Genomic DNA, 19,672 nt, shown 5'->3' on the forward strand with positions numbered 1-19,672 from the left:
CTGCGGACAGGGGCACTCAGTTTCCCACAAGCCACTGCGGCTACTTTCCCTACTCCCCCTCATCCGGCCCCTCCCCATTGCTGGGCGGGGCTCCTGCCTCAGAGACGGCAGCGTCCGCAGCTGATGCCCCGCCCCCACTCGGGAAAGGAGACTCCGCGGCAACCCTTCCCCCCCAAACTCCTCCCCGCCGCGTGCAGTCTGATCCCCCCAAACTCCTCCCCGCCCCGTGCAGTCTGATCCCCCCCACACTCCCCTCCGCCCCGTGCAGTCTGATCCCCCCCCCAAACTCCTGTCCGCCCCGTGCAGTCTGATCCCCCCCAAAGCTCCTCCCTGCCCCGTGCAGTCTGATCCTCCCCCCAAACTCCTCCCCGCTCCGTGCAGTCTGATCCTCCCCCCCGTGCAGTCTGATCCCCCCAAACTCCTCCCCGCTCCGTGCAGTCTGATCCCCCCAAACTCCTCTCCCCCCCGTGCAGTCTGATCCCCCCCCAAACTCCTCCCCGCTCCGTGCAGTCTGATCCCCCCCCCCCTCCCCCCCCCCCCCCCCCCCCCCCCCCCCCCCCCCCCCCCCCAAACTCCTGTCCGCCCCGTGCAGTCTGATCCCCCCCAAAGCTCCTCCCTGCCCCGTGCAGTCTGATCCTCCCCCCAAACTCCTCCCCGCTCCGTGCAGTCTGATCCTCCCCCCCGTGCAGTCTGATCCCCCCAAACTCCTCCCCGCTCCGTGCAGTCTGATCCCCCCAAACTCCTCTCCCCCCCGTGCAGTCTGATCCCCCCAAACTCCTCCCCGCCCCGTGCAGTCCGATGCCCCCCAAACTCCTCTCCGCCCCGTGTAGTCTGATCCCCTCCCCAAACTCCTCTCCGCCCCGTGCAGTCTGAACCCCTCCCCAAACTCCTCGCCGCCCCGTGGAGTCTGATCCTCCCCCCCGTGCAGTCTGATCCCCCCCCAAACTCCTCCCCGCCCCGTGCAGTCTGATCCTCCCCACGTGCAGTCTGATCCCCCCCAAACTCCTCTCCCCCCCGTGCAGTCTGATCCCCCCCAAACTCCTCCCCCGCAGAGCCTGCAGTGCGGGATGAGGGGGCCGGGGGCAGGAGGGGAGAGGGCTGTGCGGAGCCTGCAGTGCGGGATGAGGGGGCCATGGGCAGGAGGGGAGAGGGCTGCGCGGAGCCTGCAGTGCGGGATGAGGGGGCCGGGGGCAGGAGGGGAGAGGGCTGTGCGGAGCCTGGAGTGCGGGATGAGGGGGCCATGGGCAGGAGGGGAGAGGGCTCCGCGGAGCCTGGAAATAACGAGCTTCTTACTTTGCCTGCTGTCAAAGGGCAAGACTGGGGCCACGTGGCGTGCGGAGCAGGGACAGCAGCTGGGGGCGATGGAATTACACGTGCATTACCCGCAATGACCACCGAGCGGCACTGTGGAGGCGCTACGGAATTACACGTGCATTACCGGCAATGACCACCGAGCGGCACTGTGGAGGCGCTACGGAATTACACGTGCATTACCGGCAATGACCACCGAGCGGCACTGTGGAGGCGCTACGGAATTACACGTGCATTACCCGCAATGACCACCGAGCGGCACTGTGGAGGCGCTACGGAATTACACGTGCATTACCGCCGGTGACTACCGAGCGGCACTGTTGCTCTGCTAAGGGCCGTTATTTCCAAATAAAAAAGATTGTTCTTAGGGTAGAAATTCCCCATTCCGAACTAAGAACACGCTGGGCGGGGCTATGCCGGGGGGCGGGGCTATGATAGGGGCGGGGCGCGCTGCGACGTGCCCCGGGAGGCCGCACTCTGAGAACTACAAGTCCCAGGATGCGTCGCTAACACTTGGAGTGACAGGAGCGCGGGACCAACCGCGTCGCTCCCTGGTCAATGCCCCGTTGTGATGTCACTTCCGCTGCACCCGCCCAACCGAACAGCGCCGGGCCTGCCCTGGCCCTGCAATGGCCGATGGGAGCTGCGGACAGGGGCACTCAGTTTCCCACAAGCCACTGCGGCTACTTTCCCTACTCCCCCTCATCCCGCCCCTCCCCATTGTTGGGCGGGGCTCCTGCCTCAGAGACGGCAGCGTCCTTAGCTGATGCCCCGCCCCCACTCGGGAGAGGAGACTCCGCGGCAACCCCTCCCCCGCAAACTCCTCCCCGCCCCGTGCAGTCTGATCCCCCCAAACTCCTCCCCGCCCCGTGCAGTCTCCTCCCCCCCACCAAACTCCTCCCCGCCCAATGCAGTGTGAACCCCCCCAAATTCCTCTCCGCCCCGTGCAGTCTGAACCCCCCCCAAATTCCTCTCCGCCCCGTGCAGTCTGCTCCCTCCAAACTCCTCCCCGCCCCCTGCAGTCTGCTCCCCTCCCCAAACTCCTCCCCGCCCCCTGCAGACTGATCACCCCCAAAATTTCTCTCCGCCGCGTGCAGTCCGATCCCCCCCAACCTCCTCTCCGCCCCGTGCAGTCCGATCCCCTCCCAAAGTCCTCCCCGCCCCGTGCAGTCCGATCCCCCCCAAGCTCCTCCCCCCCGTGCAGTCCGCTCCCCCCCACCAAACTGCTCTCCGCCCCGTGCAGTCTGCTCCCCCCCAAACTCCTCCCCGCCCCGTGCAGTCTGCTCCCCCCAACTCCTCCCCGCCCCGTGCAGTCTGCTCCCCCTCACCACCAAACTCCTCTCCGCCCCGTGCAGTCTGATCCCCCCCCAAACTGCTCCCCACCCCGTGCAGTCTGCTCCCCCCCAAACTGCTCCCCACCCCGTGCAGTCTGCTCCCCCCAACTCCTCCCCACCCCGTGCAGTCTGATCCCCACCAAACTCCTCTCCGCCCCGTGCAGTCTGATCCCCCCCACCAAACTCCTCTCTGCCCCGTGCAGTCTGCTCCCCCCAAACTCCTCTCCGCCCCGTGCAGTCTGCTCCCCCCAACTCCTCCCCGCCCCGTGCTGTCTGCTCCCCCTCACCACCAAACTCCTCTCCGCCCCGTGCAGTCTGCTCCCCCCCCAAACTCCTCCTCCCCCCGTGCAGTCTGATCCCCCCAAACTCTTCCCCCCCGTGCAGTCTGATCCCCCCCAAACTCCTCCCCCCCGTGCAGTCTGATCCCCTACCCCCCAAACTCCTCCCCGCCCCATGCAGTCTGATCCCCCACCACCACCAAACTCCTCTCCCCCCCATGCAGTCTGCTCCCCCCAACACCAAATTTCCCAGCCGGCTTGTGTGGGGACTGGCAGCGGGACAGGCTGATGCTGCTGTTGCCTTCGAAAGTGCAGCGGGGAGCGTGAGGCGGGTGGGGGGGGGAGGGGGGCGGCTGCCTCTGCTGCGTCTCGTTCACAAGCCCAGAGGGGCCGCGCGAGGATTTTCCGGAGACCCCGAGGAGTTTTCTGCCGCTCACTTCTGTGTCCCAGCTGAGTTCCTGCCGGTCAGTGGCCCCGCCCCCAGACCAGGCCACGCCCCTGCCATTAATGACGGAGCCTGGGACCCGTCTGTGTGCCCCACAAACCCACGTGTCACTCGCCGGGGAGCCGATAGAACGTGCCCCGCGTTCCATCATTTGCATGCACCGCGCCAGGGCAATGACGTCACTAGCAGTGCGCTGCTGTTCGTAGCCGGCAGTGGCAGCTTCGCACCGAGCCGGGCCACGAGGCAGCGGGCGCAGCGCTGGGGGCGGAGCTACAGGGGAGCGGCCCGGCCGGGCGGGGTGCACACTGGGGCGCCCAAGGGCTGAGATCCGGGCGGGGCAGCGTCACGCTCTGACCTCGCTGCCGCCTCCCGCCGCCTCTCCCTTGGGGCCGGGTGGCGCGGACCGGAAGCCGCTGCACTGCCCGGATTTCCTGGGGAACACGCTCCCTGTGACGTCAGGGCCTGCCACAGAGGCAGGGCGCCACCCCGGCCAAGCAAGGAGCAGAGCTAGGGTTGCCAGATGGTTTCACCAAAATACCAGACACGCCTGACATGACATCACAATCTGCATTCCATCTGATTTAGAAAATACCAGACATTTATCAGAGGAGTAGCCGCGTTAGTCTGAATCTGCAAAAGCAGCGAGGAGTCCTGTGGCACAGAACTCCTTGCCGCTTTCGCGGACATTTATATTTTCTCAATTTGTTTCCCCGAAGAAAAAGCTGAAAGCCTGGACCGTCCAGTTCAAAACCGGACACCTGGCAACCATAAGCAGAGTGGTGCCTTGTCGGAGCGGTTCCAGCCTCCGCTCTGCTGTCCTTCCTCTGCCCCACGTACCACGGGAGCTGGTGGCCTACGCTGGCTGCACCGCCGCAGGAAACCTCCAACCCCAGTCGCTGTCCCAGCCAGGCACCCCGTGTCTGAACCCGTCCCGCCTGGCCCCGTGTCTCCTGCCTACCACCCGCTGACCTGGCACCAGCTGAGCGCTCGTACCTGGGCACCTTCCGGTCACGGTTCCCAGTCGGTTGCTGTCAGGCTGTGGACCGAGCAAACGTCACTTCCGGTCCGTGGGACTGAACGCACGTGGCGCCGGCATGATGCGAGGCCGCTCCTTGTTGCCCCACGTCGGATACAAAAGGAGCAGCTACCGCGCGGCAGTTAGGGCCTCGTGCTGAAACGCGCTGCAGCAGTGCTACTCTTCCCTGCCCCTCTCATCCCAGTTGCATGCTCCAGATGGGAGGGGAGGGGTGTCGCTTTCCAGGAGCTACTGCTGCCAGGGCACCGTCTGACTGGCACACGTCAGACGCACACGCCCGTGCAACAGCCACTCACCCTGCCAAATGCTCACACGCAGGGATGCGTGTACACACTCACAAACGCGAATTAACAGATTAACACGCCTGGGCGCCCACTCGTGCCCTCGCTCAGATGCCCACACACGCATCTGCTCAATCTGCCTGCACGCAGGCACGTGCACACACACGCAAATGGACACTTGCGGACGCACACACTTGCACTCATACTTACGTGCGCACGCATGCACGCCGAGTAACAGTCGCCTAGAAGGACTCACCAATAATATCAAACTCAAAAGCCAAAGATTAGATCAATTAGGAGACAACTATTCCCACGAGGCCCTAATCCATGGCTGGGGCTCCTCGGTGCTGCTGGGAGACCAAGTCTTTATTTCAATCCCAGTTTTGCCAACTCTCCGCATGCGTGACGCTAGGTCAATTGGCAGCCTACTCACTTAGTTTTCCGTATGATCCTAGACACGTTAAGTATCGCCAGCCAGGAGATTCGGGGGGGGGCGGGGGGGGGGGGGGATTAATGACATTTTTAAAAATACAAAAATCGGTGTTCAGTTTCTGTTGTAGATAAACCTATGTACTTCATATGACTTGACACTGTGCCTCTCCATATAACCTTGTAACTTTGTATTAATCCATATGACCTTGTCACTTTGTATTAGAACTTGAATCCATATAACCTTGTCACTTAGTTTTCTACATAGGGTTCTAATACAGAGTATATAGTTAAAGAGGTAAAAATGTCATTTGCTAGGAGTAGAATAAGATCTTTCCCCCACTCTCTCCCCCCACTCTGTAATCAATTGCCCAGTTGAATGAACGAGGTGTGAATGAGTAACACTTGGGAGCCAAGCACCTCCAGAGAGCTACACCAGTTGAAAAGGGGGTAGAAGCCAGACCCAAGGTGTCAAGAGGGCTCAAGAAAGAAGAGCAGACATATTGAAGGCCTTGGGGATTAGAAGCAAGCACCTTCTTTGGAAAACACCCTCTCTTAACAGACAGCACCCACAAAGGGACCAAAGGACACAGACCCAGATTTTGAATCTGGGATATATTTGCATAAGAGGGAAGCTGCTATAAAAGTGAGTTGTCTTGCAGAGGACTCCGGGTCTCATCTTGTCACCATCGGAGCATCGATCCGGATCAGCAGAAGCCCGGCTCCACCCCTCCCCCATCTAACTCACCTGGCCAGTGAAGTTAAGGGGAGCAACAAGTTGGTAACAACAGCAAGACGGAGTGTGCTTGTGCACGTGTGTGTGTGTGTGTGAGAGAGAGTGAGTGACACAGAATAATCAATACTTATCATATGCATGTGGTAAATAAATATATATATATATATATATATATAAAAATTAATGTGTGTGTGTGTGATCAATAAATGTGGCGTGTTGCCTTATCCCTCTGAAAAAGATCCCGAGTACTTCTTTTAAGTACAACACTGTGACTTTTGTACTTCGTATTTTCAAGTTCTTCCACCACGAGCCAGAGGGCCTTTTCTCAGGGACCCGTACCACGCTCGCAAACGTCTGTGCGGCCCTCCCTCGATACTTACCTTGAGCCAATTGCTATTTGCTCTTCTTCCATAGATCGCTGTCTGGTTTCCATCTGCCGGCAGGGTCTCGGGAGGGTGGCTCCTTTCGGTCTCTGCCACCACATGGCCAGCCTCTCATCTCCTCCAAGTCTACAGGGACCGAAAAAGAGACAGAGAACGGTTAGGAGCTAAGCCACCCTAGATGTGTGGAAAGGACAGACACGTGCGTCACCTGGCTGCTGCTCACTGGAGCCCAGTGTTGCCTCTAACATTTCCCCTCCAGGAGCGGAGTGAGTTTTGTCTCGTGCTCCAAGATCGAGGTCACGTGCCCTTCTTCGGATGCCTGCCACCCAGGCGAAGACATGTCTCGTCTGTGTTTTTAAAACGTTCTGGAAGAAAGAGTACTAACACAAGGGAGAATTAACAAGGTCATTTAAACTGTAAATATTTGTTTGATATGAAGTCAAATAAAAGGAAAATTAATACTGCAACATTTTCAGTGGCCAACCTCCTCTCCTCTCCTCTCCTCTCCCCTCCCCTCCCCTGCCCTGCCCCCTCCAGCTGGCCTAGATGATCTCTCCGGGTCCCTTATGGTAAAGCCCGCCCCGGGACCCTGTGCTGAGGTGACAAGTTCTTCACAAGATACTGGGTATGTAAACTTTTTACGGAAAAGCGTCCGTGGCCAATCTAGTCGCGCTTTTCTGCAAAAAAGCCCCAATCGCCATTTTCGCCATCGGGGCTTTTTTGCGGAAAAGAACTCTCTGCTGTCTACACTGGCCCTTTTGCGCAGAAGTCTTTCGGAAAAAGACTTTTGCCCGAACGGGAGCAGCATAGTATTCCCGCAGAAGCACTGACAATCTTACATGAGATCGTCAGTGCTTTTGCGGAAATTCAAGCGGCCAGTGTAGACAGCTGGCAAGTTTTTCCGCAAAAGCAGATGATTAGCACACTTTCCTAGTTGAAAATCCAAGGAGAAGAAAGGGGAGAATTGCAAATCAAGACTCTCTTAAGGTGTCTGAAAGCTACTTTGGTCTGGGCCGGTACTCAGTGGTACCAAGGCAGACTTTTCTGTGGCTCGGTTGTCTAATGCCACACTAGAACAAGTCTACCACACCGAACGAAAGAGCAGACAATTACATGAAAGGGAAAAAAGGTGGCTTGGCAGAGAATTTGCTTCCGGACAAAAACAAGAGACTGCGGTGGTTAAAGAAGAACGGGAGGCATACCTGTGCATAAACCAATTCACCAGAAACCTTCTGAACAACCAGTTCAGTCACATGTCCTTACAGGGACAAGCACCTTAATGACGGTAGCCCTGACATTTTATTTTGCAGACGATTCTACTTGTGGAAGGGCTGCTGGAGTGAAACTTGAGGCCCAAGCAGGAGGAAAGTTTGATTTTCTAGTACCAAATAGAAAAACAATAATAGAACAAAAAGGCTAAAAGATGCCTAAGGGCGGAGATAGGGTCCAGAATGACTTAGACAAATTGGAGGATTGGGCCACAAGAAATCTGATGAGGTTCAACAAGGACAAGTGTACAGTCCTGCACTTGGGATGGAAGAATCCCAAGCATAGTTACAAGCTGGGGACCAACCAGTTAAGTAGTAGTTCTGCAGACAGGACCTGGGGGTTACAGTGGATGAGAAGCTGGAGATGAGTCAACAGTGTGCCCTTGTAGCCAAGAAGGCTAATGGCATATTAGGTTGCATTAAGAGGAGCATTGCCAGTAGATCCAGAGATGTCATTATTCCCCTTTATTCGGCTTTGGTGGGGCCACATCTGGAGTACTGTGTCCAGTTCTGGGCCCCCCACTACAGAAGGGATGTGGACACATTGGAGAGGGTCCAGCAGAGGACAACCAAAACGATTAGGGGGCTGGAGCAATTGCTCTATGAAGAGGCTGAGGGATTTAGGTTTCTTTAGTCTGAAGAGGAGACCATGAGGGGGGATTTTATAGTAGCCTTCAACTTCCTTATAAGGACACAGGAACGCAAGGTAACCTGTTCTCCCAACTCTCGCTTTCAGACGGGGTGGGGAACCTTATTGGGGGGGCGGAAGGCACACACTAGTAGGGTTGCCAGATGGTTTCAGCAAAAAAAAAAAAAAAAAAAAAAAAAAGGGGGCCAGGAAAATTTTTGTTGAGGGAAAGAAGCCAACCAAACAAAAAAACCCCACCAGGAACATTTTTGTTGAGCAAAATCCAGTTGTGACCCCTTTAATTAGTCAGCCAATCTCCCCGCCCCGGCTTATTTCTGCTGGGCACAGAGGAAAAGCAGAAAATACTGGACATTTTGTATGTCTGGTATTTTCTAAATTTATTTACCGGACAAAAAGTGCAACTACCGGGCTGTCTGGCTCAGTGCTAGACACCTGGCAACCCTACACACAAGTGTGAAGAAAAAAAAATCCCAAACCCCACCATCCGCATTAACACATGCCCCAACTGAGAAGGAGGAAGAGGCTTCCCACATTCCCCTCGCACACAAGGCTTCCCTTGTGAGGAGGGGGGGGCGGGGGGCGGGGCGGGGCGGGGCGGGGCAGGCTAGCAGAATTTGTCTGCTCCAATCAGGCCACCCAGAGAAATAAAAAAGCAAATTGAAAGAGCCAGACGAATACCTAGAAACCATCTACTTCAAGACAGACCCAAGAAAACCAACAATAGAACACCACTTGTCATCACCTACAACCCCCAACTTAAACCTGTCCAACACATTATCAATAAACTACAGCCTATATTGGAACAGGATACCATACTCAAAGAGGCTCTGGGAGACAGACCCATAGTCTCCTATAGACAACCACCTAACCTCAAGATCATTCTTACCAACCACCACAGGACATACCACACTAATACCAACCCTGGTACCTTCCCTTGCAACAAACCCCGTTGCCAGCTTTGTCCACATATTCATTCTGCTGATACCATTATTGGACCCAACCAAGTGAGTTATAAGATCAAGAACACATATTCCTGCGCATCCAGAAATATAATCTATGCTATCGTGTGCCGAAAGTGTCCGTCTGCTATGTACATTGGACAAACATCTCAGACACTTCGCCAAAGGATTAATGCCCACAAAACAGATATCAGACAAGATCACAAAGAGAAAACAGTTTCTTGCCATTTTAACCAGAAAGGACACTCTCTCAATGACTTGACCACCTGCATTCTGCTACAAAGACCTTTTACATCTGCACTTGAAAGGGAATCCTCTGAACTGTCATTCATGTTAAAATTCGACACTTTCCAACAAGGACTTAGTTCAAATGTTTGTTATCTCACCCATTACCAAGATAGTTTCCCCAATTATCACCTCTAATACCATTAACTCACAAACATCCCACTCTCCCTACCTCTAATATCATCAATTCACAGACACTTACCTTCCTTCCCCCTCCCCCCCACCGCATCCCCCTCCTGTTCTGCAATGTGATTTGTCCTTTTCATATTTGTTCTTTTTTTTAATTGTATCCTTTGGTATATACGGTTGTGACTACTTTCTTCCACTATTTGATCTGAGGAAGTGGGTCTGGCCCACGAAAGCTCATCATCTAATAAACCATCTTGTTAGTCTTTAAAGTGCTACATTGTCCTGCATTTTGCTTCAACTACCCCAGGCTAACACGGCTACATTTCTATCACCAATCTGGAGGGGAGCTAGAGCGTTAGTGTGGGAACCTTGAGTCTCGAGGGCCACACTCACGTGAGCTGGGGTATTAGGTTCCTCACCCCTGCTTTAAAAACAAAACCTCTTACTCTTAAAAATCGATCCCCGTATCTCTGGTCGGACCAGCTTCACGCAGGTCCTCGGGGATGGAAAACTGCAGCAAACTGTATGAACAGAAACAAACAGAAGCCCCAATCGCAGCTGGAGGTGGGGCGAGGCTGCCCCAGCAGGGACACAACGGGGCAGCCGCCCTCCACCAGATCAGGAAAACAACCGCGCCATTCCCCGGCCAGCAGGAAGGCGAGTGCCGCTGCAAGGCTCCGCAAGGGAGGTGGGCGGCAGAGGGGTGTTTGTGCGCGGCCGCGCGCCTTCAGCGGCAACTCCCCTGGTGCCCCCTTCTCTAGTCCAGCCAGGCCTAAAATGCTCAGTGCTTAGAAGGCGGGTGGGGAACCTAAGGCCTGGGTGCTTGGGGCTCCTCCACCGTCGCCCCCTCCCCACGCCGTGGGGCTGGAGCGCACAAAGCGACTAGGCTGGGCCCTGCAGTGCTCTGGCGCCAGGGGGACGTTTCTCCGCTCAGCTGGGGGCCAGGCAGGGAGGCTTTTCTGTAGGTTGGTTTGTCTGTCACCTGTTTGCCCCCCAATTCTCAGCCACTCCCCCCCTCTCCCCACACGCCCCCACCCAGGACGCTCTCGGCCTCTGCAGGAGGCACAGCCGGGCACTGGGCGGCACTGCGGGCAGCCAGGGCCAGAGCATCCCCCCCCACAGCGCCCCCCGCCGAACTGCCCCCCCCCCCGGGCACAGGGGGGATTCAGCGGGCACCCGGCCCCGCCCCCAGACAGCGAGCAGCGCGGGGAGCAGGGCTCAGGCCGCCCCGCCCCCCCGCGTGCGGGACACGTTCTGTGCGTGCCCCGCCCGCGGGAACCACCCCTCGAGGGCGCGCGGCTCCCCGGCGGGGGGAAGGGGCACGTGACACTCCCGGGCCCCGGTGGCCCGCAGCCCCCCCTCCCCGAGACACCCACGTGACTGGAGCCCGGGTCAGCTCCCGCGCCCGGCACCACCTGGGGGGGGGTCACAGGGGCGCTGCTCCCCGGGGAGGCAGCAGCGCCGGGGGGGGGCCAGAAATCGCCCCCCCACCTCCGCCAGGGGCCGCCCCGCCGATGTCCAGCCTGGGGCCCGGAGAGAAGCAGGCGGGGGGGGGGGCTCCACGTCACTGCCAGCTCCCGCCCCGCCCCCCAGGCTCCGCCCCTCAGCGCCCCCCGCAGCGTTTTCCCGCCCGCCTCGTGGGCGCGAGCGTCCCGGGAGTTTCCCGCCCAGCCAGCGCCGCCCGCGCCTGCGCTCTCCCGCGCCCTGTCCCCTCCTGCCCCCCCCAGTGCCAAGGCCCCCCCCCGGCCCCTCCCCCTCCCTCCTGCCCCCCCAGTACCGAGCACCCCCCCGGCCCCTCACCCCCTCCTGCCCCCCCAGTGCCGAGCACCCCCCGGCCCCTCACCCCCTCCTGCCCCCCCAGTGCCGAGCACCCCCCCGGCCCCTCACCCCCTCCTGCCCCCCCAGTGCCGAGCACCCCCCGGCCCCTCACCCCCTCCTGCCCCCCCAGTGCCGAGCACCCCCCCGGCCCCTCACCCCCTCCTGCCCCCCCAGTGCCGAGCACCCCCCCCCGGCCCCTCACACCCAGCCTGCTCCTACACCTCACCCCTGTCCAGACACCCCACCCCCAGCCCGCTCCCCCACCTTCCCTCGCGCCCCCTTCTCCCCCAGGCCAGACACCCCACCCCCAGCCCCCTCCCCCACCTTCCCTCGCGCCCCCTCCTCCCCCGGGCCAGACACCAACAAGGGGCGGGGCAGCTTCGCACTCGGACCCAGGATTCGCTCGCGCCCCCGCGCGCTCCTCGGACCTTCCTGTCATGGCGGCGCCGGCCGCCCAGTCAGACAACGCCCCCCTGCGACAGCCCATTGGCCGAACCAGAGGCAGGATCCCCTTTGCTGACAGCCCATTGGGCGACACTATCCTCCGCCAAGCCTGTCTTCCGAAAGCCCATTGGCTGGCACACAGCCAGGAACCACCCCTAAGTCACAGACAATTCGAGGACAGAGCAGCCCATTAAGATCCACCCCGGACAGCCTATTGGTCGAGAGCAGTGGCAGGTCATTCCCCCTAGTCACACCGCATTCGCAGGCAGAGCTGTCCGTTAAGATGCAGCCGGGTCAGCCTATTGGGTGCCTCTGATTCAGAACACGCCCCTTAGTCACAGCCCATTCGCGGACAGAAGAGTCTGTTATAATCCACCCCGGACAACCTATTGGCCGCCAGCAGCCGCAGAACACGCCTTTAGTCACCGCCCATTGGCGCACGGAGCAGTCCGTTAAGAGTCACCTCGGACAGCCTCAGATTGGGCGCCACAGATTCCGAACACGCCCTTTACTCTCAGCCCATTCGCGGACAGAACAGTCTGTTACGATCAGTCCGGGACAGTCTCTCGGCCAGCCTTAGTGTAGGGATAACATAGTCAAGTATGAAACATGATTCCCCAAGTGGAAGTGACTCCCCAGAATTTGTTCCCCACAACTAAAAGTCTAAGGAGGAGAAGTTTGTGTGTGGGATCCTGGCGCGGAGCCTGGTGTGTGGGATGAGGGGGCCGGGGGCAGGAGGGGAGAGGGCTGCGCGGAGCCTGGTGTGTGGGATGAGGGGGCCGCGGGCAGGAGGGGAGAGGGCTGCGCGGAGCCTGGAAATAACGAGCTTCTTACTTTGCCTGCTGTCAAAGGGCAAGACTGGGGCCACGTGGCGTGCGGAGCAGGGACAGCAGCTGGGGGCGATGGAATTACACGTGCATTACCCGCAATGACCACCGAGCGGCACTGTGGAGGCGCTTCGGAATTACACGTGCATTACCCGCAATGACCACCGAGCGGCACTGTGGAGGCGCTTCGGAATTACACGTGCATTACCCGCAATGACCACCGAGCGGCACTGTGGGGGCGCTACGGAATTACACGTGCATTACCGCCGGTGACTACCGAGCGGCACTGTTGCTCTGCTAAGGGCCGTTATTTCCGAATAAAAAAGATTGTTCTTAGGGTAGAAATGCCCCATTCCGAACTAAGAACACGCTGGGCGGGGCTATGCCGGGGGGCGGGGCTATGATAGGGGCGGGGCGCGCTGCGACGTGCCCCGGGAGGCCGCACTATGAGAACTACAAGTCCCAGGATGCGTCGCTAACACTTGGAGTGACACGAGCGCGGGACCAACCGCGTCGCTCCCTGGTCAATGCCCCGTTGTGATGTCACTTCCGTTGCACCCGCCCAACCGAACAGCGCCGGGCCTGCCCTGGCCCTGCAATGGCCGATGGGAGCTGCGGACAGGGGCACTCAGTTTCCCACAAGCCACTGCGGCTACTTTCCCTACTCCCCCTCATCCGGCCCCTCCCCATTGCTGGGCGGGGCTCCTGCCTCAGAGACGGCAGCGTCCGCAGCTGATGCCCCGCCCCCACTCGGGAAAGGAGACTCCGCGGCAACCCTTCCCCCCCAAACTCCTCCCCGCCCCGTGCAGTCTGATCCCCCCTCAAACTACTCCCCCCCGTGCAGTCTGATCCCCCCAAACTTCCCCCCGCCCCGTGCAGTCTGATCCTCCCCCCCGTGCAGTCTGATCCCCCCCAAACTCCTCCCCGCCCCGTGCAGTCCGATCCCCCCAAACTCTTCCCCGCCCCGTGCAGTGCGATCCCCCCAAATTCCTCTCCCCCCGTGCAGTATGATCCCCCCAAACTCCTCCCCGCCCCGTGCAGTCCGATCCCCCCCAAACTCCTCCCCCCCGTGCAGTCTGATCCTCCCCCCCGTGCAGTCTGATCCCCCCCAAACTCCTCCCCGCCCCGTGCAGTCTGATCCCCCCCAAACTCCTCCCCGCCCCGTGCAGTCCGATCCCCCCCAAACTCTTCCCCGCCCTGTGCAGTCCGATCCCCCCAAACTCCTCCCCGCCCCGTGCAGTCTGATCTCCCCCAAAACTCCTCCCCGCCCCGTGCAGTCTGATCCCCCCCAAACTGCGCTCCGCCCCGTGCAGTCTGAACCCCTCCCCAAACTCCTCCCCGCCCCGTGCAGTCTGATCCTCCCCCCCGTGCAGTCTGATCCCCCCCAAACTCCTCCCCGCTCCGTGCAGTCTGATCCCCCCCACACTCCCCTCCGCCCCGTGCAGTCTGATCCCCCCCCCCAAACTCCTGTCCGCCCCGTGCAGTCTGATCCCCCCCAAAGCTCCTCCCTGCCCCGTGCAGTCTGATCCTCCCCCCAAACTCCTCCCCGCTCCGTGCAGTCTGATCCTCCCCCCCGTGCAGTCTGATCCCCCCAAACTCCTCCCCGCTCCGTGCAGTCTGATCCCCCCAAACTCCTCTCCCCCCCGTGCAGTCTGATCCCCCCCCAAACTCCTCCCCGCTCCGTGCAGTCTGATCCCCCCCACACTCCCCTCCCCCCCGTGCAGTCTGATCCCCCCCCCAAACTCCTGTCCGCCCCGTGCAGTCTGATCCCCCCCAAAGCTCCTCCCTGCCCCGTGCAGTCTGATCCTCCCCCCAAACTCCTCCCCGCTCCGTGCAGTCTGATCCTCCCCCCCGTGCAGTCTGATCCCCCCAAACTCCTCCCCGCTCCGTGCAGTCTGATCCCCCCAAACTCCTCTCCCCCCCGTGCAGTCTGATCCCCCCAAACTCCTCCCCGCCCCGTGCAGTCCGATGCCCCCCAAACTCCTCTCCGCCCCGTGTAGTCTGATCCCCTCCCCAAACTCCTCTCCGCCCCGTGCAGTCTGAACCCCTCCCCAAACTCCTCGCCGCCCCGTGGAGTCTGATCCTCCCCCCCGTGCAGTCTGATCCCCCCCCAAACTCCTCCCCGCCCCGTGCAGTCTGATCCTCCCCACGTGCAGTCTGATCCCCCCCAAACTCCTCTCCCCCCCGTGCAGTCTGATCCCCCCCAAACTCCTCCCCCGCAGAGCCTGCAGTGCGGGATGAGGGGGCCGGGGGCAGGAGGGGAGAGGGCTGTGCGGAGCCTGCAGTGCGGGATGAGGGGGCCATGGGCAGGAGGGGAGAGGGCTGCGCGGAGCCTGCAGTGCGGGATGAGGGGGCCGGGGGCAGGAGGGGAGAGGGCTGTGCGGAGCCTGGAGTGCGGGATGAGGGGGCCATGGGCAGGAGGGGAGAGGGCTCCGCGGAGCCTGGAAATAACGAGCTTCTTACTTCTTACTTAAAAATCGATCCCCGTATCTCTGGTCGGACCAGCTTCACGCAGGTCCTCGGGGATGGAAAACTGCAGCAAACTGTATGAACAGAAACAAACAGAAGCCCCAATCGCAGCTGGAGGTGGGGCGAGGCTGCCCCAGCAGGGACACAACGGGGCAGCCGCCCTCCACCAGATCAGGAAAACAACCGCGCCATTCCCCGGCCAGCAGGAAGGCGAGTGCCGCTGCAAGGCTCCGCAAGGGAGGTGGGCGGCAGAGGGGTGTTTGTGCGCGGCCGCGCGCCTTCAGCGGCAACTCCCCTGGTGCCCCCTTCTCTAGTCCAGCCAGGCCTAAAATGCTCAGTGCTTAGAAGGCGGGTGGGGAACCTAAGGCCTGGGTGCTTGGGGCTCCTCCACCGTCGCCCCCTCCCCACGCCGTGGGGCTGGAGCGCACAAAGCGACTAGGCTGGGCCCTGCAGTGCTCTGGCGCCAGGGGGACGTTTCTCCGCTCAGCTGGGGGCCAGGCAGGGAGGCTTTTCTGTCGGTTGGTTTGTCTGTCACCTGTTTGCCCCCCAATTCTCAGCCACTCCCCCCCTCTCCCCACACGCCCCCACCCAGGACGCCCTCGGCCTCTGCAGGAGGCACAGCCGGGCACTGGGCGGCACTGCGGGCAGCCAGGGCCAGAGCATCCCCCCCCACAGCGCCCCCCGCCGAACTGCCCCCCCCCCCCGGGCACAGGGGGGATTCAGCGGGCACCCGGCCCCGCCCCCAGACAGCGAGCAGCGCGGGGAGCAGGGCTCAGGCCGCCCCGCCCCCCCGCGTGCGGGACACGTTCTGTGCGTGCCCCGCCCGCGGGAACCACCCCTCGAGGGCGCGCGGCTCCCCGGCGGGGGGAAGGGGCACGTCACACTCCCGGGCCCCGGTGGCCCGCAGCCCCCCCTCCCCGAGACACCCACGTGACTGGAGCCTGGGTCAGCTCCCGCGCCCGGCACCACCTGGGGGGGGGGTCACAGGGGCGCTGCTCCCCGGGGAGGCAGCAGCGCCGGGGGGGGGGGGGCAGAAATCGCCCCCCCACCTCCGCCAGGGGCCGCCCCGCCGATGTCCAGCCTGGGGCCCGGAGAGAAGCAGGCGGGGGGGGGCTCCACGTCACTGCCAGCTCCCGCCCCGCACCCCAGGCTCCGCCCCTCAGCGCCCCCCGCAGCGTTTTCCCGCCCGCCTCGTGGGCGCGAGCGTCCCGGGAGTTTCCCGCCCAGCCAGCGCCGCCCGCGCCTGCGCTCTCCCGCGCCCTGTCCCCTCCTGCCCCCCCCAGTGCCAAGGCCCCCCCGGCCCCTCCCCCTCCCTCCTGCCCCCCCAGTGCCGAGCACCCCCCCGGCCCCTCACCCCCTCCTGCCCCCCCAGTGCCGAGCACCCCCCCGGCCCCTCACCCCCTCCTGCCCCCCCCCAGTGCCGAGCACCCCCCCCCGGCCCCTCACACCCAGCCTGCTCCTACACCTCACCCCTGTCCAGACACCCCACCCCCAGCCCGCTCCCCCACCTTCCCTCGCGCCCCCTTCTCCCCCAGGCCAGACACCCCACCCCCAGCCCGCTCCCCCACCTTCCCTCGCGCCCCCTCCTCCCCCGGGCCAGACACCAACAAGGGGCGGGCTGGGGGCGGGGCAGCTTCGCACTCGGACCCAGGATTCGCTCGCGCCCCCGCGCGCTCCTCGGACCTTCCTGTCATGGCGGCGCCGGCCGCCCAGTCAGACAACGCCCCCCTGCGACAGCCCATTGGCCGAACCAGAGGCAGGATCCCCTTTGCTGACAGCCCATTGGGCGACACTATCCTCCGCCAAGCCTGTCTTCCGAAAGCCCATTGGCTGGCACACAGCCAGGAACCACCCCTAAGTCACAGACAATTCGAGGACAGAGCAGCCCATTAAGATCCACCCCGGACAGCCTATTGGTCGAGAGCAGTGGCAGGTCATTCCCCCTAGTCACACCGCATTCGCAGGCAGAGCTGTCCGTTAAGATGCAGCCGGGTCAGCCTATTGGGTGCCTCTGATTCAGAACACGCCCCTTAGTCACAGCCCATTCGCGGACAGAAGAGTCTGTTATAATCCACCCCGGACAACCTATTGGCCGCCAGCAGCCGCAGAACACGCCTTTAGTCACCGCCCATTGGCGCACGGAGCAGTCCGTTAAGAGTCACCTCGGACAGCCTCAGATTGGGCGCCACAGATTCCGAACACGCCCTTTACTCTCAGCCCATTCGCGGACAGAACAGTCTGTTACGATCAGTCCGGGACAGTCTCTCGGCCAGCCTTAGTGTAGGGATAACATAGTCAAGTATGAAACATGATTCCCCAAGTGGAAGTGACTCCCCAGAATTTGTTCCCCACAACTAAAAGTCTAAGGAGGAGAAGTTTGTGTGTGGGATCCTGGCGCGGAGCCTGGTGTGTGGGATGAGGGGGCCAGGGGCAGGAGGGGAGAGGGCTGCGCGGAGCCTGGTGTGTGGGATGAGGGGGCCGCGGGCAGGAGGGGAGAGGGCTGCGCGGAGCCTGGAAATAACGAGCTTCTTACTTTGCCTGCTGTCAAAGGGCAAGACTGGGGCCACGTGGCGTGCGGAGCAGGGACAGCAGCTGGGGGCGATGGAATTACACGTGCATTACCCGCAATGACCACCGAGCGGCACTGTGGGGGCGCTACGGAATTACACGTGCATTACCCGCAATGACCACCGAGCGGCACTGTGGGGGCGCTACGGAATTACATGTGCATTACCGCCGGTGACTACCGACCGGCACTGTTGCTCTGCTAAGGGCCGTTATTTCCGAATAAAAAAGATTGTTCTTAGGGTAGAAATGCCCCATTCCGAACTAAGAACACGCTGGGCGGGGCTATGCCGGGGGGCGGGGCTATGATAGGGGCGGGGCGCGCTGCGACGTGCCCCGGGAGGCCGCACTATGAGAACTACAAGTCCCAGGATGCGTCGCTAACACTTGGAGTGACACGAGCGCGGGACCAACCGCGTCGCTCCCTGGTCAATGCCCCGTTGTGATGTCACTTCCGCTGCACCCGCCCAACCGAACAGCGCCGGGCCTGCCCTGGCCCTGCAATGGCCGATGGGAGCTGCGGACAGGGGCACTCAGTTTCCCACAAGCCACTGCGGCTACTTTCCCTACTCCCCCTCATCCGGCCCCTCCCCATTGCTGGGCGGGGCTCCTGCCTCAGAGACGGCAGCGTCCGCAGCTGATGCCCCGCCCCCACTCGGGAAAGGAGACTCCGCGGCAACCCTTCCCCCCCAAACTCCTCCCCGCCGCGTGCAGTCTGATCCCCCCAAACTCCTCCCCGCCCCGTGCAGTCTGATCCCCCCCACACTCCCCTCCGCCCCGTGCAGTCTGATCCCCCCCCAAACTCCTGTCCGCCCCGTGCAGTCTGATCCCCCCCAAAGCTCCTCCCTGCCCCGTGCAGTCTGATCCTCCCCCCAAACTCCTCCCCGCTCCGTGCAGTCTGATCCTCCCCCCCGTGCAGTCTGATCCCCCCAAACTCCTCCCCGCTCCGTGCAGTCTGATCCCCCCAAACTCCTCTCCCCCCCGTGCAGTCTGATCCCCCCCCAAACTCCTCCCCGCTCCGTGCAGTCTGATCCCCCCCACACTCCCCTTCGCCCCGTGCAGTCTGATCCCCCCCCAAACTCCTGTCCGCCCCGTGCAGTCTGATCCCCCCAAAGCTCCTCCCTGCCCCGTGCAGTCTGATCCTCCCCCCAAACTCCTCCCCGCTCCGTGCAGTCTGATCCTCCCCCCCGTGCAGTCTGATCCCCCCAAACTCCTCCCCGCTCCGTGCAGTCTGATCCCCCCAAACTCCTCTCCCCCCCGTGCAGTCTGATCCCCCCAAACTCCTCCCCGCCCCGTGCAGTCCGATGCCCCCCAAACTCCTCTCCGCCCCGTGTAGTCTGATCCCCTCCCCAAACTCCTCTCCGCCCCGTGCAGTCTGAACCCCTCCCCAAACTCCTCGCCGCCCCGTGGAGTCTGATCCTCCCCCCCGTGCAGTCTGATCCCCCCCCAAACTCCTCCCCGCCCCGTGCAGTCTGATCCTCCCCACGTGCAGTCTGATCCCCCCCAAACTCCTCTCCCCCCCGTGCAGTCTGATCCCCCCCAAACTCCTCCCCCGCAGAGCCTGCAGTGCGGGATGAGGGGGCCGGGGGCAGGAGGGGAGAGGGCTGTGCGGAGCCTGCAGTGCGGGATGAGGGGGCCATGGGCAGGAGGGGAGAGGGCTGCGCGGAGCCTGCAGTGCGGGATGAGGGGGCCGGGGGCAGGAGGGGAGAGGGCTGTGCGGAGCCTGGAGTGCGGGATGAGGGGGCCATGGGCAGGAGGGGAGAGGGCTGCGCGGAGCCTGGAAATAACGAGCTTCTTACTTTGCCTGCTGTCAAAGGGCAAGACTGGGGCCACGTGGCGTGCGGAGCAGGGACAGCAGCTGGGGGCGATGGAATTACACGTGCATTACCCGCAATGACCACCGAGCGGCACTGTGGAGCCGCTACGGAATTACACGTGCATTACCGGCAATGACCACCGAGCGGCACTGTGGGGGCGCTACGGAATTACACGTGCATTACCGCCGGTGACTACCGAGCGGCACTGT

Source organism: Pelodiscus sinensis, chromosome 11 (genome assembly GCF_052426305.1).
Source record: "Pelodiscus sinensis isolate ZL-2025 chromosome 11, ASM5242630v1, whole genome shotgun sequence".
NCBI classification, from domain to species: Eukaryota; Metazoa; Chordata; order Testudines; family Trionychidae; genus Pelodiscus; species Pelodiscus sinensis.